This window comes from Paroedura picta, chromosome 8 (assembly GCF_049243985.1).
Source record: "Paroedura picta isolate Pp20150507F chromosome 8, Ppicta_v3.0, whole genome shotgun sequence".
Taxonomy (NCBI): Eukaryota; Metazoa; Chordata; class Lepidosauria; order Squamata; family Gekkonidae; genus Paroedura; species Paroedura picta.
The window spans coordinates 32674123-32690935 of record NC_135376.1 but is presented as its reverse complement, the minus strand read 5'-3'; the positions used below and the strand labels follow the sequence as shown (position 1 = coordinate 32690935).

Here is a 16813-nt window from a genome sequence, read left to right as displayed (position 1 = left end):
TTGGAAAAAAAAACCGTCAATTACTCATGCATGGTGTGCTGCAATCTGGAGGACCTACAGAAATATATAACTTAATGAAATAGAAATTCAACATGTGGAACAGCTTGGCTATATTTCTTTACTTTCTGAAATAAAAGGCTAAGGAAATCAGAGATGTGAACAAAGGACTGTACCCTCAATTAGTGAGTCTAGTAGTTCTTAATTTGATAATGGCAAAGGAACTGTGCAAAACTATACCTATACAGTCAATATACTAGGTCACCAGAGCTACTTTTTTGTACCTTCAGTCATTAACCTTATTGGTCTCTAACTGAACTTCTTTAGCACTTTTACACTGAAGTTCTGTACAGGTATATAAAAACCAATTCACTTGGCTATCCCAGGAAATTAAACATTTCACCTCATTGTAGGATTGCTATACACCTGCTGACACACTCCAGCGGCTCCTGGGAGGAAGAAAATAATTGGGGGGGAACCCTCCCATCAATAACAACATGTCTGTGTTTTTTCAAAAGTGACATTATGCATCACTGATAACTCCCTGTCCTTTTATCCCTCTTTCTCACTGGTTACCAGGCCAAGCCTGACAATCCTACCTGGATGACTGATTGAATCTTTTATAGCACCAGCTTTCAGAACCAATGAGTTGAAATGAATCCAAAAGCATGTTTGGCTTAAGTTCCTGACTGATAGAGCAGTTCCTCAGTGGACAGGCTTCCTCAGGAGATGGTAGGTTCTCCTTCTTTGGAAGTTTTTAAACAGAGACTAGATAGCAATCTGACAGAAAAACTGATTCTGTGCACTTAAGCAGATTGTGAGTGGGTGGGCAGAAGGGACTGTGAGGGTGCTTTGACCTTCCTTGCATGTCCAGGTAAATGCTGATTGCTATTTTTGAGTTGGGAGGCAAATTTCTTCCAGACCAAACTAAACAGGGATTCTGGATACAACGCGGGGGGGGGGGCAACATCTGCTCATGAAATTGGGGTCACTGTGGGTAGACAGGCAGTTGTGAATTTCCTGCATTCTGCAGGGGTTCAACTTTATTATTCTGATTCTCAAAGGATATATTTCTTGAAAATATTTATTTTCAGATATCGGGTACATCCTTTCATAGTTTCTCAGATGCAATTTTCATATTCATAACTGAAAGTAATGGGCCAATCTTGACTTACTGGCACAGCACTTACTTTGCTTGCTAAAAGGCCCCTAGGTCAATCCCCAACATCCTAGTTCAATGTATATAATTATGTGTTGTCTGCATCAAGTGTTGTTAGACCCTTTTTCTCTATTATTATTATTAAAATTTATTGCCTGCTACTCCCAAAATCGGCTCGTGGTGGGTTATGAATGTGTCCAATAAAAAAACATTAAAACAGACAAAACATACAAACAAAAAACAGCAACAACATGGCAAAATCACCTCCTCAACCTCCCCTCCCATCCCTTTCTCTTCAAAAAATAACTTTATAATATGTAAACAATCTCCTTTTGCCCTCTTCTTTTGCCAGTTTGGTGTAGTGGTTAGGAGTGCGGACTTCTAATCTGGCATGCTGGGTTTGATTCTGCACTCCCCCACAAGCAGCCAGCTGGGTGACCTTGGGCTCACCATGGCACTGATAAAACTGTCCTGACTGAGCAGTGATATCAGGGCTCTCTCAGCCTCACCCACCTCACAGGGCATCTGTTGTGGGGAGAGGAAAGGGAAGGTGACTGTAAGCCACGTTGAGCTTCCTTCGGGTAGATTAGAACCAACTCCTCTTCTTCTTTTTCTTCTTCCTCTTCTTCCTCTTCTTCTTCTTCTTCCAGGCCTTGTACACATGGCAGGCAGTGACACCCTTTCCCCGATCTACAACTTCCTCCTTATTAAACATCACTCTTTCATCAATCACTTACTTTTAAATGGCAACAGCAGCATACATGATGCTTCAGCAGCTGTGGTTGATGCAGCTGATTGGCCGATGGTCCACAGAGTTACTCCTCAGTGGACCAGAGGACTCTGTGGAACTTTCAGCCAGACGGAAACACAGGAGACAGCAGCTGAAACATTCTCAGCCAGCAGGCAGTGCCCTTGAAGAATGAAGCTGCTTTCTTTGAAGTATACAAAGAGAAAAGGGGTCTAACAGGAAACAAACCCAACACATGTAACCTATAATAGTACTCATGGAAAATGTCACACCTAGTAGGACCTTAGAAAACAGCTGCTGGGAAGATCTTTCTTTCTCTGAGACTCTGGAGAATCACTAGTAGTCAGAATACTGGACAGTTGATGGGCCAGCGATTTGACTTGGTATACAACAGCCAGGACCTCTTTATCCATGTAGCAGGGGCTCCACAGAGTGCCTTCCTTCCATGGATCAGGGCTGTAATCTCTCTCCTTCCCTTAAAACTGATTCTGGTGCTATGGGCCCCCAGTCCTGATGGCAGCTTCACTGTATAAGAAGCACTAATACCACCTTCTCTGTCCTTAGAGCTCAGTACTCACCTTACTTTTTAATGAAGTGCCGCCCATTTTTTTAAAACTTTAGACTGATCTGTAGTAGTTTCTCAATTGAAAATTAAAATAGGTTGTTTTTTTTTTTAAAGATCGTGATCAATCTGTTCTTCCTTCCTCACATGGATTGTGCAAGACAATTCACAAGTATGGTGGTGGTGGTGGTAAAACTGGCCTGCAAATGTACTTTGTTCCATATTGAGGCATAGCGCCTTCATCCCAAAGAGCATTACTGCCTCTAGAGGAACAGTAAGCAGCTATTTGGATGGGAAGGAAGGACATGTGAAGGGCAAAAATAGAAAAGGGAAGAGAGCAGCAATTATAGGAAATAGGCTGGGGTGAGTTTAGCAGGCAGCATGAAAGATGTACTGGACACTATGGAACAATTACTGAGGTACAAGGGTCTAGTAAAATTAAGGCAAATAGATTTTCTTAGGGACTACCAACTGAGCGTGTTATCTGAATGATTTACCTTAGTGCAACATACATTATTGCTTAAGAAAACCTGTGTTTTTATACATTTATTTACCACATTACCATTTAGCAATAAAATATGTTGCTCATGAATTATCTATAAACTGAATAAATAAATAAATCTAAACCAGGCTTAAATTTAAACTAATTTACACTCCCATCCTAAAGCACTCTCTTTGAAGAAAGACCCATTGAAATAAAAAGGGGCTTAAGGTAAAGGTAAAGGTATCCCCTGTGCAAGCACTGGGTCATGTCTGACCCTTGGGGTGACGCTCTCTAGCGTTTTCTTGGCAAACTCAATACGGGGTGGTGCCAGTGCCTTCCCCAGTCATTACCGTTTACCCCCCCAGCAAGCTGGGTACTCATTTTACCGACCTCGGAAGGATGGAAGGCTGAGTCAACCTTGAGCCGGCTGCTGGGATCAAACTCCCAGCCTCATGGGCAGACAGCTTCAGACAGCATGCCTGCTGCCTTACCACTCTGCGCCACAAAAGGCTCAAAAAGGAGCTTATTTACCAATAAATGTCTTCATGATGAAGGATCTAGTTTCATTGACTTTGCCCAAGCAGACACACTCGTTCTGAAAACCGGTTGTCTCTATTTCTTCCTAAACAGCCCCTGAAGTGATTCTACAGTGCTTATAGAACGCCATGCATTGTGCCTATCTGGATTTATTCAGTACATCCAAAATTATTCTGTAAGCACAGACAATTATTAAGAATGGACTCTGTAGCTTACATCTGCATACTGGGATCAGTTGTCCAGGACATGTATAGTTACTGCAGGGCCCACCTAACTTATTAATATTCATCAACAGATATTGACGTGCAATGCTGAACCCCAAATGCATTAATATTGCATTTTTATAGTTTACTCATATTAGCAAATTCCAGTCACACTGGAGACCAACTTGTACATTCCTAACAGGGAAACAGGAGAGGGGATCATTTCCTTCCTTCCTTCAAATTATTATTATTACTACTTATAATAAAGGCCTAATCATCCATCCCCAAACAACAGCTTGAAATGCCAGCAGTTACCTTAGGACAGCTGCAGGAAAAGTTTTCCTGCTAGAGCTATGTACGACAACTGTGCTGGGCACTGCTCTCTGCATCTCCACAAAAGCAGTAAGTGAGGGTAGCAGGGAAGGCATGGTGTGGAAGAAAGTCCAGGACAGCATGCCACATCACTGCTTTACACAGGTCCCAGCCCGTCTCAACCAGATGACCAAGCCTCTGAAGGATGCTATTTTGCTTCACTGTCCTCACACTTGGGGCCTTGGTTCACAGCAGAAGCACAAATCCACAGAGTTGTGGTGCCTTTGTGGGTGATGGCATCATACTGCAACCCATGACTGCTAATCAATTATTTGTAAAGGCAATTCCCACAGGAACCATGTCTGCTTCATTCACAAGGTCTTTTGTGATTCTTCCCTTCGTGGATTCTTCTTGCAGACACAAGACCATCACGCCACAGGAGGGGGGGAAAAGGTTTCCTTAGCCCAAAGTGAAAACACACCCCTACAGATAGGAGAGAACATGACGGTCCCCGGGACACTGCAAGGCACAAGCCGGGCGCTGGGCTCCCCACCGCCTTCCAACTTCCAAGGGCAGCAGAAATTGGACCAAAATCCCACCCACCCACCCGTCCCCGTCCCCGTCCCCGTCCCCGTCCCCGTCGTCCCCGTCCCCGTCCCTTGTCCGCCCGGCTGAGCTCATCACCCACCCCCTCCCGCCCAACCCACGCGGTCGTTTCCCAACGTGTGGGCTGAGGCGGGAGGGAAACGCAGGGAGTGGTCACCACACGGCGACGCCGCTGCCCAAGCCCCCCGCCCGGAAAGGAGACGGTTAAAGCGGCAGGAGAGAGCCGAGCAAGGGCTTCCTGGCACCAACAAACTCGAAAAGGGAGGCGCTGGGAACGCGTCCTTACCGTGCCGGCTTCCTCAGCCCCGGCGGCAGCAGCGCCGAACTTCATCGACTGCCCTCCCCAGCCGCTTCGGCTCCGTCCAGCCCTTGGGCGCCGCTGCCGCCGCCGCCGCCGCCGCCTTCCTCAGGCATCCCTCTGCGCTCGGATAGTCATCCCCAAGGCGACCAGAAGGAGACGGGGAAGCAGGGATGCCGCCCTGCCCGTCAAATAGGCTGGGATCACCACCACCAGCAGCAGCCTGCCACAGTAGAATCAAGCGGCGCTACTCAGCGCCAGGCGCTCCCACAGGGTCCTAGCCCCGGCCATACTTGCCTGGAAAGGAAGGAGACGGCAGGGGACGGGGACTGTAGGCACGCATGCCGCCGCACGCGTTAGGATGTGGAGCAGGGCATTTGCAGAGTGTGACCGGGGCGGGATTTGTTCAAGCCATTACCTGATATGTGAAAGAGAGAGAGAGAGAGAGAATGGCTGTGTTACATGTTAGAGTTACTTATGTGTAAGATTTGTATCCCACTCAAAGCAAACCGGAGAGCAACAGTATGAGAATTAGTAAATGACAAAATAACAGAGCACCCAAAAATTTACCCTCTCCTAAATGCCCTTTTTAAAAATAACACTAATGTGATTAAATTAATTTTACTGTCTGTGTTTTGTTTTACTCAATGTGCATAATAAAAAGGCCTGACCACAGGGCTGAAATGAATAGAGCAGATGATCACTGAACCTGCCAGGGGAGAGCAATCCCATGCTTGGTCCTAAGTAATGCCCAAGACTCAGTGAGAGATGTATGTGTGGGTTGGGAACGGTGACCGTGATGTTATTAAATTCAACATTTATGTAAATAGGGAGTTGCCCCCAACCACTTTTAACTTTAAAAGGGATAACTTCTCTTAAAAGAGGGGGCTTATGAAGAAGAAACTGAAAGGAAAGGTAAGGAGTGTCAAATCCCTTCCTGAAGATTGGAGACTATTTAAAACTTCAATCCTAGAAGCTCCAATAAATGTACATTGCAGGTTAGGAAAGATACAAATAGGTATAGGCCTGCATGGCTAACAAACACAGTAATGGAAATGGTAAATGGTAAGGATTCCTTTAAGTGAGTGAAGTAAATTAAAGGAAGCACAGGCTGTAGCAAATAGAATACAAGTTGATGATCAGACAGGCAAAAAGGGACTATGAGGAAAATAATGCAAAAAAACATAAATATCAGCAATATTTTTTCTTCAAATGCATTAGTAGTACCCATTTGGGAATTAGAGTGGCAACTGAATTCATACCTGCTCGCCTGTCCCATGACTAGACCTAGGCAGAATCTGCACTTACTTTGTTTATTCCATTGTCAATCCTATTGAATTCAGATCGCTTTGAACTCGGGTCTTCCTCTTCCCTCCCCCCCTCCCCATTGAAACAGGAAAGTCTTTGCACATGGTTAGGGTAGTTCAGAAGGGGGGGGAAGCCAAACCTCTTTCTTTTCTTGAAGGTGGGGGGGGGAGAGGAGCCAAGCAGGGAGCCTCTTTCTTTTCTTGGAGGGGTTGGGGAGAAGATCGAAAAAGGCAGAGGAGGGAGGAAAAATCCAGGACCGACAAGTTGAGAGAAATTAGGGGCTTCTCCTTTAAGGCAAGCTTGTCACATGACCAGGTGTGGCCTATCAGAGGTTCTCTATCACGGAGCTTGGTTTCCCAATATGGATATTGAGCATTAAAAGCACTCTAAGATATCGCACAATAAAGGTAGGGTCACTCTGGATCAATCCTTCTTGCTGCAGAAGGAAAATTTAAATCGCCCAAAATCCAAACGGAAATCGCATTCTGTGTAGAGGGCAGGGACTGAATCGATCTGGGTTTGGAATAAAAGCTCTGTACAGTTTACACCCTAGATAGACAACAGAACCACATCTGCAAGTCCATTCCAACTTGCAGAAGAATCAATAGCATGATCTGGTTTTGCAATATGTAGATCAGGGTATAGAACTCTGTATAGATGGGAATTTGGAATGCATGGAAATATCTTGTTATTAAAATGTTTTAATAAAATTTAATAGAATTTTAATAAAGTGTAAATTTAATAATCTTATTAAAATCCAGATAAAAATAAAACAGCTAAATAGAACCCTATGCAACCTAAATGGTTCTTCCCCATGCAAACATTCATCCAGTCTCTTGTGGAGGGTGTCGACATGGGACAAGCATCGGCATAGGCTCCTCCTATGTGGGTCCAGAATTTCCCCACATTATCCTGGGATCACAGAGATAGTGTTGCCATGGGTTTCAGTCATACTGTATGCCCAGCCAATCACGCTTTTTGTATCATTTTAAGTACGGTGTTTTCTGAAGTTGGCTGTTCACCCTGAGAGTCGCTGTGGTATGGTAGTGAAGAATGGCAGTCCGTGTTTAAATTCCCACTCATGCAATGGAAGTTCTCTGGGTAACTTTGAGTTAGTCACACTCTCTCAGTCTAGTCTACCTGCCAGGGCTGTTGTGAGGATAAAATGGAGGAAAGAGGAATGATGTAAGCCACTTTGGGGAGAAAGGTGGGGGTACAGATGAATTATATAAAAATTTCTGCAGTTAGTTTTCAAGGAGTGAATCAAAAGACGTGAAGATGATACAAAGATGACACAAAGGAGGACTCAGACCTGCTACATGAACGTGTGTATGTCTGAGCAGAAGCACAGCGGGTACACCAAGTGAGAGAGATGGTTAGACAGCTCCTTACACAATTCCCACTCATATTTTAAAGGAGCTGCAAATGTAGGTTCTCACCCGGGCGTTTGGGAGGCAATTTAATCTTGAATATAAATTCAGAAGTCATCTTTTAAACCTCAAGTGTTGTCGCCTATAGATTGGTTTGTATTTTGCCAACTCAATGCTAGCATGTGATGTGAATGCTGGTAGGTAGCAATTGTTCACAGCCAAGATGATAGAATGCAAGTGAAATACTTATTGAGGCAAAATTGTTCCCAGGCAATAGCAATAGTCTTTTAATGTCTTCTTTGAATGTCTGACATCCTGTAATCCTGCAATTCACAATCTTCTCTTAACGTCTGACATTCTGTGATCCACAATGCACACAGAAAGAAAAGCTTGCACATGTTGAAAGGAGGAAAATACAGACCTGCTAGTCTCAGTGAAATGATGGATATTTACATATGCCAATGATCAGAGCCACAGGCTTTCCTGTCCTGAACCTCACCCTTTAAAAGGAAAACCTCAATGTGTGTTGAGGGGGAAAACAGGTGGATTCTTCTTTGTAGTTATATTGTAAGGGCTCCTGTTTCTGCAGCTGTGATATTATATGGTATTCTAGAGGAGATGTCTGAGATGGCAGGATGTGATTATCACTAAATCAAATGTGAACACTTGCAGTTTATCACAGGAAAAAGCCACTCTCCAGTTCACACAGAGAAAATACAAGATTTATAATAGTGGGACGCATCTTTTGCTTTTCTGTAATACCCAACAATGTGTGCATTCATATCAAAAAGGATGAATGTCTACAAAGCTCCTTTTAATCTGCTAAATTGCAGGGTAGGTGCTACAATATTTACAGTGCTTACTTAAAGGCTCATGAAATTTCATGGGGACTGAGGGAGAAATGTCTCATCACTTCAACTCTCTCATTTCCCAGTTCTACCTCAAAGACGCATTGCTGCTCCACTGCATAACCCAATTTTAAGTGTGTGGTGGTAGTTGAAGCAAATGTGTTTTTGGTCATTTGTTCAGTGAGGAGACAATTATTGACTTCTTTCCCCACAGCCTTCTACAATGCCCAGAAGGTATTTTACATTTCTAATACTTTATCACCTGCTAGCTCAGAAGCTGGAATGAAGGGGAAGAGGTCACTGCATTTCTGATAGTTATTTAGAAAATCTGTATGCCATCCATCTATGGAACCTGCTTGAGGTAGCTTCCAAAACATTATGATAATAAAAGAGCCAAAAATATTACAATTAATCAGCTATTAAAAACCCAGCAAGAACATAAAAACAGCATGAAACTTCAGAGACCTACAATGATGTTTATAAAAATGTCCTCAGGCTAGAGGCAGAAAATAAAAACAAATTTAAAAGGTCAAACCTTTCATTAAAATCATGGGTGAAAAGAAATGTTTTGGCCTGACAACTAAAAGAAAGGCAAGAATCAAGGGGAAGGGTATTCCATAGGTAAAGTATCACCATTGAAAGAGCCCATCTCTTGTCATCACCTGCCTCACCTTTGGGAATGGGGCACAGAGATCAGAACTCGTAATAAGGATCTTAATTTGTGGACAGTACATTACTGTACACCTTCCTCCTTGTTCCTGTATTGATACAAAGAAAAGCATTATACAGTTGAGGAACAGCCATAAATAATGGGTGGGAAGGACCATCAAGTCTCAACTGACTCATGGTGACCTTGTAGGTTTTTCAAGGCAAGAGACGTTCAGAAGTGGTTTGTCATTGCTTGCCTCCATATCACAACCCCAGTATTCCTTGGATGTCTCCCATCAAAATGCTAACCAGAGCCAACGTGTATAGCAGCCAACATCTGACAAGATGGGCCTAGCCTGGCCATATATAAGAACCTAAATAACCCTAACAACCATAAATAAGAACCTAAAAATAAGCCTGCTGGACCAGACCAGTATTCCTAGTCTACCATGCTATTTTCCACAGTGGCCAATTAGATGTTCCTATCACATCAAAGCCAAAGCCCCTACCTTTTGTTGTCCTTATAAGGAGAACTCATATGGTGGTTCCACTGAACTGTTTTTCATCATCATTATGCATGGATAAACCTTTTCAGCTCTCTGAAGATATGCTTCTTAGAACTCAAAGTCTAACCAGATTAGCAGTGATCTTGAAGATAGGTGGCAAAGCATCCCTGTGTGTATTGGAAGTATTGTTACATCAGGATAAGATCAAATGTTGCTAAAGAAGTGTCTGTGATTCAAGTCACATGACCATTCTGGGATTGGTTCCCCAAATCAATTGGTTACATGGCAGCCCAACAAATCTTAATTTGGTGGTGGTGTTGATAGTGATATGGATAAATTTTGTACCCCTCATGAGGAAATAAATACCCACAAAAGGAAAACAATCCTGCTATTTTAAAAAAAGAAACAAATATTTTATGTTAATTGATAATTTTTTTACTCAAACAAAATTTCTTCTCTGAAAGATATGAACCATGTGATTATAATATTGTGATTATAATATTGTGATTATAATATTGGACTTAGGACCAGAAAGGTCTGCTTACAAATCCCTACAATTTCATGAAGCTACAATGAGATCCTCAAAGGAAGAGTAGAGTAAAATGTGATAAGAAAAAACACATGGATCAAATTGTTACATACCCTCCTCCTTCAATATAGTTATCCAATACATCCAACCATAATACAGAATATTGCTAAATGAGAAGAGGAACCAAGATATGATTACAAATATAATTACATTCTAACATCCATTATTGACCCTCTTAATGTGCAAACGTACTGAACTCTTTACAATCAGTTTATATTTACTTTCCACAGCAAAGGGCAACTTAATTTTTCAAACTCATTATCTAGCCAATTAAAAATCACTCCTCATGGGTCTTCTTTTACATTTTAGAAGATATTCCTAAAGATGTTACTGAAATATGCTGTAGATAGATCACAGAGCAAATACTTATTATTTAGTAACGATGATTATACTTATTGCACTTATAATGTTTCATGGCATTTTGTATTTAAAAATAGATACTTTGAATATCATATTAATAAAAGGACACCAAATTTATAAGAAGATTACTAACTAAAAATTTATGGCAAATTATGTCCACAGTTTATGGCATCATCCAACAATATTTCTCAAGTGTACTTTTGTGACAAGAGGGCACAAATGTATTTGTTATTGTGCTTCTATTGTATTTATTTTAAAATATTACGCTCACTGAGAGTCCCAAATTAGCTTTCAGAAATTATCTTGGGCCTGGTGTTCAGAAACATTCATACTGAAGTTAGTATCTCTGCTTAAATGTAGGACTTCATGACTACAATGGCAGCTTTAAAACTGTCTCAGTTTTTATTGGGTTCAACTTATTAAAGACAATTATCAATACCTCTTTGGTCAAGGGTGTTTTTTCCCCCCAGAAGCCTTAAAATAAGGACTGCATTTGAAGAAGCCATGAAATATGACCTGGCAAATTATAAGCCAGTGTCTAACCTTCTGTTTGGGAGCAAGGTATTGCATTTAATGGAAGAACAATTTCAAGAGTATCTGAGTGAGACATCTTCCCTTGACCATTTCTGTTAGTTTCAAATCTGATTATATGTCAGGTTGTACTTCTCCCATCTAAACTTCAATGGTGGTGATAAATTATTATACTTATAGGAGGATAAGGAAAAGTCTAGTAATTCTGCTTGATTTGTTAGTAGCCTTAGGTACAGTTCCTGGATCATATTTACTATGGCTTGGCTTGGGGCTTGAGGAATAACTTTCTCATGTGGAACATTATTATCAGTGAAGCTGTTACATAAATTGGGGATCCTAAACCCAACCTGTACAAAGAGGCCCATGTGAATGCAGCCATCAACCAAGATGATCAGAAACTTTGGTGATGGCTGTTATCAGTATGCTGATGATATCCAGAGAGGGGGGGAGGGACATTTCCGTACATTGAAAAAAATAGTATCACGCCAGCAAAATGGCGAAACACTAAAAATTATTGTGTCATTCCTCACCTTCTGGCTTTCTTGCTTTCGTCTGCCACCTTCTCATGCTTCTTGCACTCTGTGTGACTGCTTGAAATGGTGGAAAAGAGCAACGTGCTTTACACGTGACTCTCTTCTGCCTGTCAATCAAGCCAGGCAGCCAATCACCTTTCTCCATGTTTTAAAGGGCCCAGGATGCCAACTAACTTTTTTTTTAAAGGAAAACTTCTCCATTGAAATCAGAGATGCATAGTGCTTTTTATAATGCCACCCCTTATGGAATCATGAGCCTTGAATCTGTTAAAAATTAATCTTATTCCTGATTTTGGGGTGGGGACTTTAGAGAGGCATGCTTTGTGTTTTAACTGGGGGGGGGGAGGTTTTTTTTTGTTTTTTGTTTTGCTTTGCCTGCGTGATTGAATGCCTATTCATTGTTCCATGCAGTTTGCTTAAAAAAAAAAAACGCCCCCAGGAGAAGGGAGAGGGAGGTGGGTACGAGGGCGGGAATTGGAGGCAGAGATAGTGCTATTTCAGCTCCACACATTTCTTTAGCATGTGGCTTGTTGGTTGCTCTTCTGTGGCTCATGCTTTTTAGGCTGGGGAATCAACTTTATGTGATTCCCCAGCTAGTGCTTTCAAATGGAGGATGTAGCTACCAGTTTGCTGCTTGAACTCTGGATGTTGGCAACGTTGTGCAAAATGTCAAAAATATGGTGTCTGCGTAAGGTGAGTATTTCACTATATTTATCAAGTGCAGAATGGCCCAGAGTTTTCAACTGCAGGTATGTATTTCCTAAAACAATACTTGGTGGAAGTGATCAAGTAGTGATGGAAGTTATGGGAAAGCAGATGTTCTTGAGGGAATTTTGCCTGTTCTACACACAATTTTCTTGGTCAGTTGAGGAGTATCAGCGGCATCCTGAATAATTCTGTTCATTAGATTATCAGAATGAAGTTGTTGCCAGGAATGCTTTTTACTCTCTGAGTTTAATCCAAATATTGACCTCTATTCTTGATTCTGCTAATCTGTCTAAGCTGATTCATGCCCCTATAACTTTAAGAATTAATTATTGTACTATGTGGGGGCTGTCCCTGAAAGCTTGTTGGAAGCTGCCCACCTTTTAACTGGTGTAAACTACAATGCAGTTATAACATTGACTTCAAAGAATTTCATTTGCTACCATCCATTTGTAAGCTCTGTTCAAGCCATTTATGATGATATCTACATTTTTATCAATCATCTCACCTGGTGTTAAGCCATATGCCAGTTAGGTCAGTTCAGTAGTTTCTTGCATGCGGCCACGCAGGCCTGCACACTGGCTGCAAGGGCACAGGCTTTTCCAGTTGACCCCTACTTCCTGAAGAGATGCCAACCCTTCCATAGGATCTATTCAGAGGGTAAATTGTTTCCAAAGGCATTTCCATTATGGTATAGTTTATTCTGCCAGGCTTGACTATTCAGACTTTTGAAATATTGTTTTTTTTATAGCTTTAAATCTTAATTATATATTTTAAATGATTTTTGTAAGCCACTCTGAATTTACAGAAGGTGTGAGATACAATCTTTGCAAAGAAAATGGTAGTTTACTTATTAACTATTCTTTAAATGGTACTTACAATCCATCCAAGACAATATTCCCAGAACTGCAGGTTGAGTGTGGAAGTATAAATGTGACTGCTGTGGCTCCCAATTTACCAGTGAAGCTGTCCATTAAGTGAAGAGGTACTGCTTGACTGCTGCAGGTGACATTGTCCCACTGTGCTGAAGCCACAGTCGTAGATGATCTGTCCAACCTACCCCCTGAACAACTTCCCTCCTTTGCACCAGTTGCTCATGAGTCAAATAAGAGTCCAGGAAGAGCCAATTCAGACCTGGGCCTTATGTTTTACACCCCTGGGTTACACCATCTGGCAGGGACGATAACTTGAGTTACGCATTCCAGGTTGGGAAATCCTTGGAGATTTGGGGATGGAGTTTAGGAAGGACATAGTTTGGGGACGGGAAGAACATCAGAAGGGTATAATTCCATACAGTCCATCCTCCATAATGAATACACAGAATAACCTCTTTTGGATCAGTCTGTTATTTAATGAAAACCTGCTTGATTACTTAAAACATTACAAATAATTTAAAAATCTAAGACTTCTTGTTGTTATTTTAATAACATTTCATACATTTGGTACTCAGTTAACTGACAAAGTAGCAGAGAATTCAGGAATCAGAACCTGAAACATCTCCTCTACAGTCTCAAGAAATATCCAAGAAGAGTCTGCAGTACAAACAATTTTTAGAATACCTCTCTGTTTTTTTTTTATGAGCCCACTTTTAATTTGGTTCCCATAATATGTCAGCTACGGTGCATTTACTTGGTAAACTTGAAGCTACCAAGTAGCTGTGCAGTCTAACAAGCTAAACAATAACACACAATAAAATTCTAATCAAAGATGTAGCTTAAGAGGAGTAGCGTATCTGGGGAATGTAAATCCAGTCTAAATTCAATAACAAACTAAACATGAGCATGAGCCTGTGTTAAAATGCAATTGAAATAAATGGGATTTTAAACCAATTGTTAAATACTTTTTTGGCTTGGATTTCTGACTTGAAGCTATGTTTTATCCTTGATCTGACCTACTTTTAAAATGTTAATAAACCTGTTCTAAAAACAGGCACATATTCTTTACAAGCCTGAGATATTATATACAATAAATCTAATATGACACACTCTTGCAACTGTCTAGAAATAGAATTGAAAGCAGGAAATTGCATTTCCTCTAGTAAAACACATTTTCACAGGGGTGCTGTTCATTGCTTTTCTACTGTAGTCCAGGAATCAGACCTTGAAATGCCCACTTATATTCTCAGAAACTATCCAGTAAGAACCTATAAGGACAGCTGAACTGCTATACCCACAGAAGCATTCAACAGTATAAAGTTATATGTGACATGAATACTGTTATGGTGGATGCTAGTCCATTTCTTCAAGGTACTGGGACATTCCATTTGAAGAAGAGAGGGAGACAATATCACAAACAGCAGCCTTCTATCCCCTGAGTCCTACAATATCAGGGTCCTGAGGGAAAAGGACCGTAATGACTGAATTATTTCCAACTAGTATTCAAGCCCGCTGTGTTCTGAATACAGCGGGCCCTAGGCAAGGGAGCCCCTGGCTCTTCCAAGCCTTTTCTTGGCCGGCGGAGCAGCCTCGCGGCGTCTATGACGCCGCGAAGCTGCTCCGCCGGCCGAGAGAAGGCGGCCAAGCCCACCCACGCCCCGCGGCTCTTCCAAGCCTTCTCTCGGCCGGCGGCGTGATGCATTGTTACGGTGCGTCAGAGGAGGCGGGGTTTGAGCGTCTGGGTCAGACGCTGCCCCCTTTCTTCCTGCGTCTTCGCCAGCAACCCACCCACCCTCCCTGTTGTGTTGAAGTATGCGTTTTTAATGTTCTATTTTGTCACAGTGGAATGTGCACAAGAGTATGTGCTCAATGGGATGGGAGCCGGTGTACGATTGGCATCCCTGCGGGAAATGGGGCCTCCTTAAGGGGGTTGGTGGTAACGAGCCACATGCAAACCCAACAGGGTGGGCTTGTGAGCTCGTTCCATGACCAGACGGCTCTGGAGGTAGCCAAGGAGGTCCGTACCCTTTGGTCCTCCACAGGAGTCGTCTCACTAGGTATAGTATTACCCAGGGAAGAGATCCGTAGCCCAGCAAGGTATTTGATGGGTTCCTTTCTCTTGTGTGTGCAGTCAGCGGATTGCCTAGATTTGGGCTCATACCCTTGTTCCCCCAACCCTATGTGTTTGGTTGTGTTAATAAAGCTGTGGCCAATTTTATGCCAGTAAATTGCCAGTCTTCCTTCTCCAAAACTGACCTCCTACCTGCCAAATTGTTTCAAGTTGGGAAAATAACCAAGAAAATGCTGAAGCCTTTTCTCCATGAGTGCTATGGTCCCAATCCAAAAAGAGCACTGCACATATGGAAATCAATCAGTCAGTTGAGGGAAACCAATTCACAGCTGATAGTTGTACAAGGTGGGGACTACAGAGCCAACTTGTGTATTCTATAAAGTACAAATTTACTGAAACTCTAGAGCAGAAGTGTTGAACTCACATTACAAGGGCCAGATCTGACAAAAATGTTTCTTTGTCAGTCTGGGCCATGTGTTCCATAAATGGTAATGCCAGATACTGGAGATATAAACTTTATAAAAGACACAGGCAAACCCAATTAACAGTATTATTTTCTATTCAAAATACAAATATGCTTAAAACATAAACAGTCTTAAAATATCTCATTGATGCCCATCCTCCCATTATGCATTAGCACTAGGGCAGTATACAAGGACATACAGAGCCTCTTTCTTCTGACAATAAAAGAAATAGCCAGTTGTTTGAAGCTGGAGCCTACTTGTAGTTGCTTGTAGCCCTGGATGGGTCGGTTCTGGACCATGGGCCATATGTTTGACACTCCTGCTCTAGAGAGCAATCATTAGACAGCCGTGTTTTGTAACATTTGTTGTACTTCTAAATATGCAAAAGTTAAGGCAACATGGCATTTGTACAGGATAGCCGATCTGCTACCCAAATCGAATATCTAGAAAAAATGACTAAAAACCTCTACACCCAAATATGTTTCATCTGTAACCAACCTGTATTTCTTTCTGCTGCCATTTCTTTTTCTCTCTTTCAGATTCAACCAGCCTCCTGTTCTTTCAGATCCTGTTCTTTCAGATTCAACCAGCCTCTCAGTTGAGATGAGTAATTCAAAGCTTTGACTGGTCCTTGAGCAAGAGAGACCATTATGTCACACTAAGAAAATTTCTACAGCCATTTAGGAACATTCCCATTTCTGCACAGGGCCTGACTCCCACCAGCCACACCCATGGTAATAGTCCATTCACTATACTCATGTCAGTCTCACAGCAGCTCAATTATCAAAGCCTGACATGAGCTCACTGAAACTATTCTGCAGATGTTATGATTCATACTTCAGTCCCAAACACCTCCTACAAATGATGAAGATTCATTTACCAATCATCAGTCTTTGATGTGTCATAGGTCATTAAAATTGGTAAACTTTAGATGTATTTTCTTGGCACATTTTAAAAATATAAGAATGATGTCACATTGTTTCTAAATTGATGGCTTTAAAAATATTTACTATGCATTTATGCTTTTTGATAATATGGCAATGTATATGTTAAAATTGATTTCTTATGCCTGATTAAGTTGCTATGTTTTAATCACAAT

The 16813-nt window shown here is 41.8% G+C and overlaps 1 protein-coding gene across 2 annotated transcripts in view; it reads right to left on the bottom strand.

Moving 5' to 3' along the window:
- Nucleotides 1–5131, bottom strand: part of SPSB4 (splA/ryanodine receptor domain and SOCS box containing 4) — a 192778-nt gene extending 187647 nt beyond the window's left edge. For both annotated transcript variants that reach the window (XM_077348943.1, XM_077348944.1), the window contains exon 1: nucleotides 4895–5131. The gene's annotated coding sequence lies outside the window, so the exon portion shown is untranslated. The remainder of the gene's footprint in view (nucleotides 1–4894) is intronic.
- Between the last annotated feature and the right edge of the window lie 11682 nt (nucleotides 5132–16813).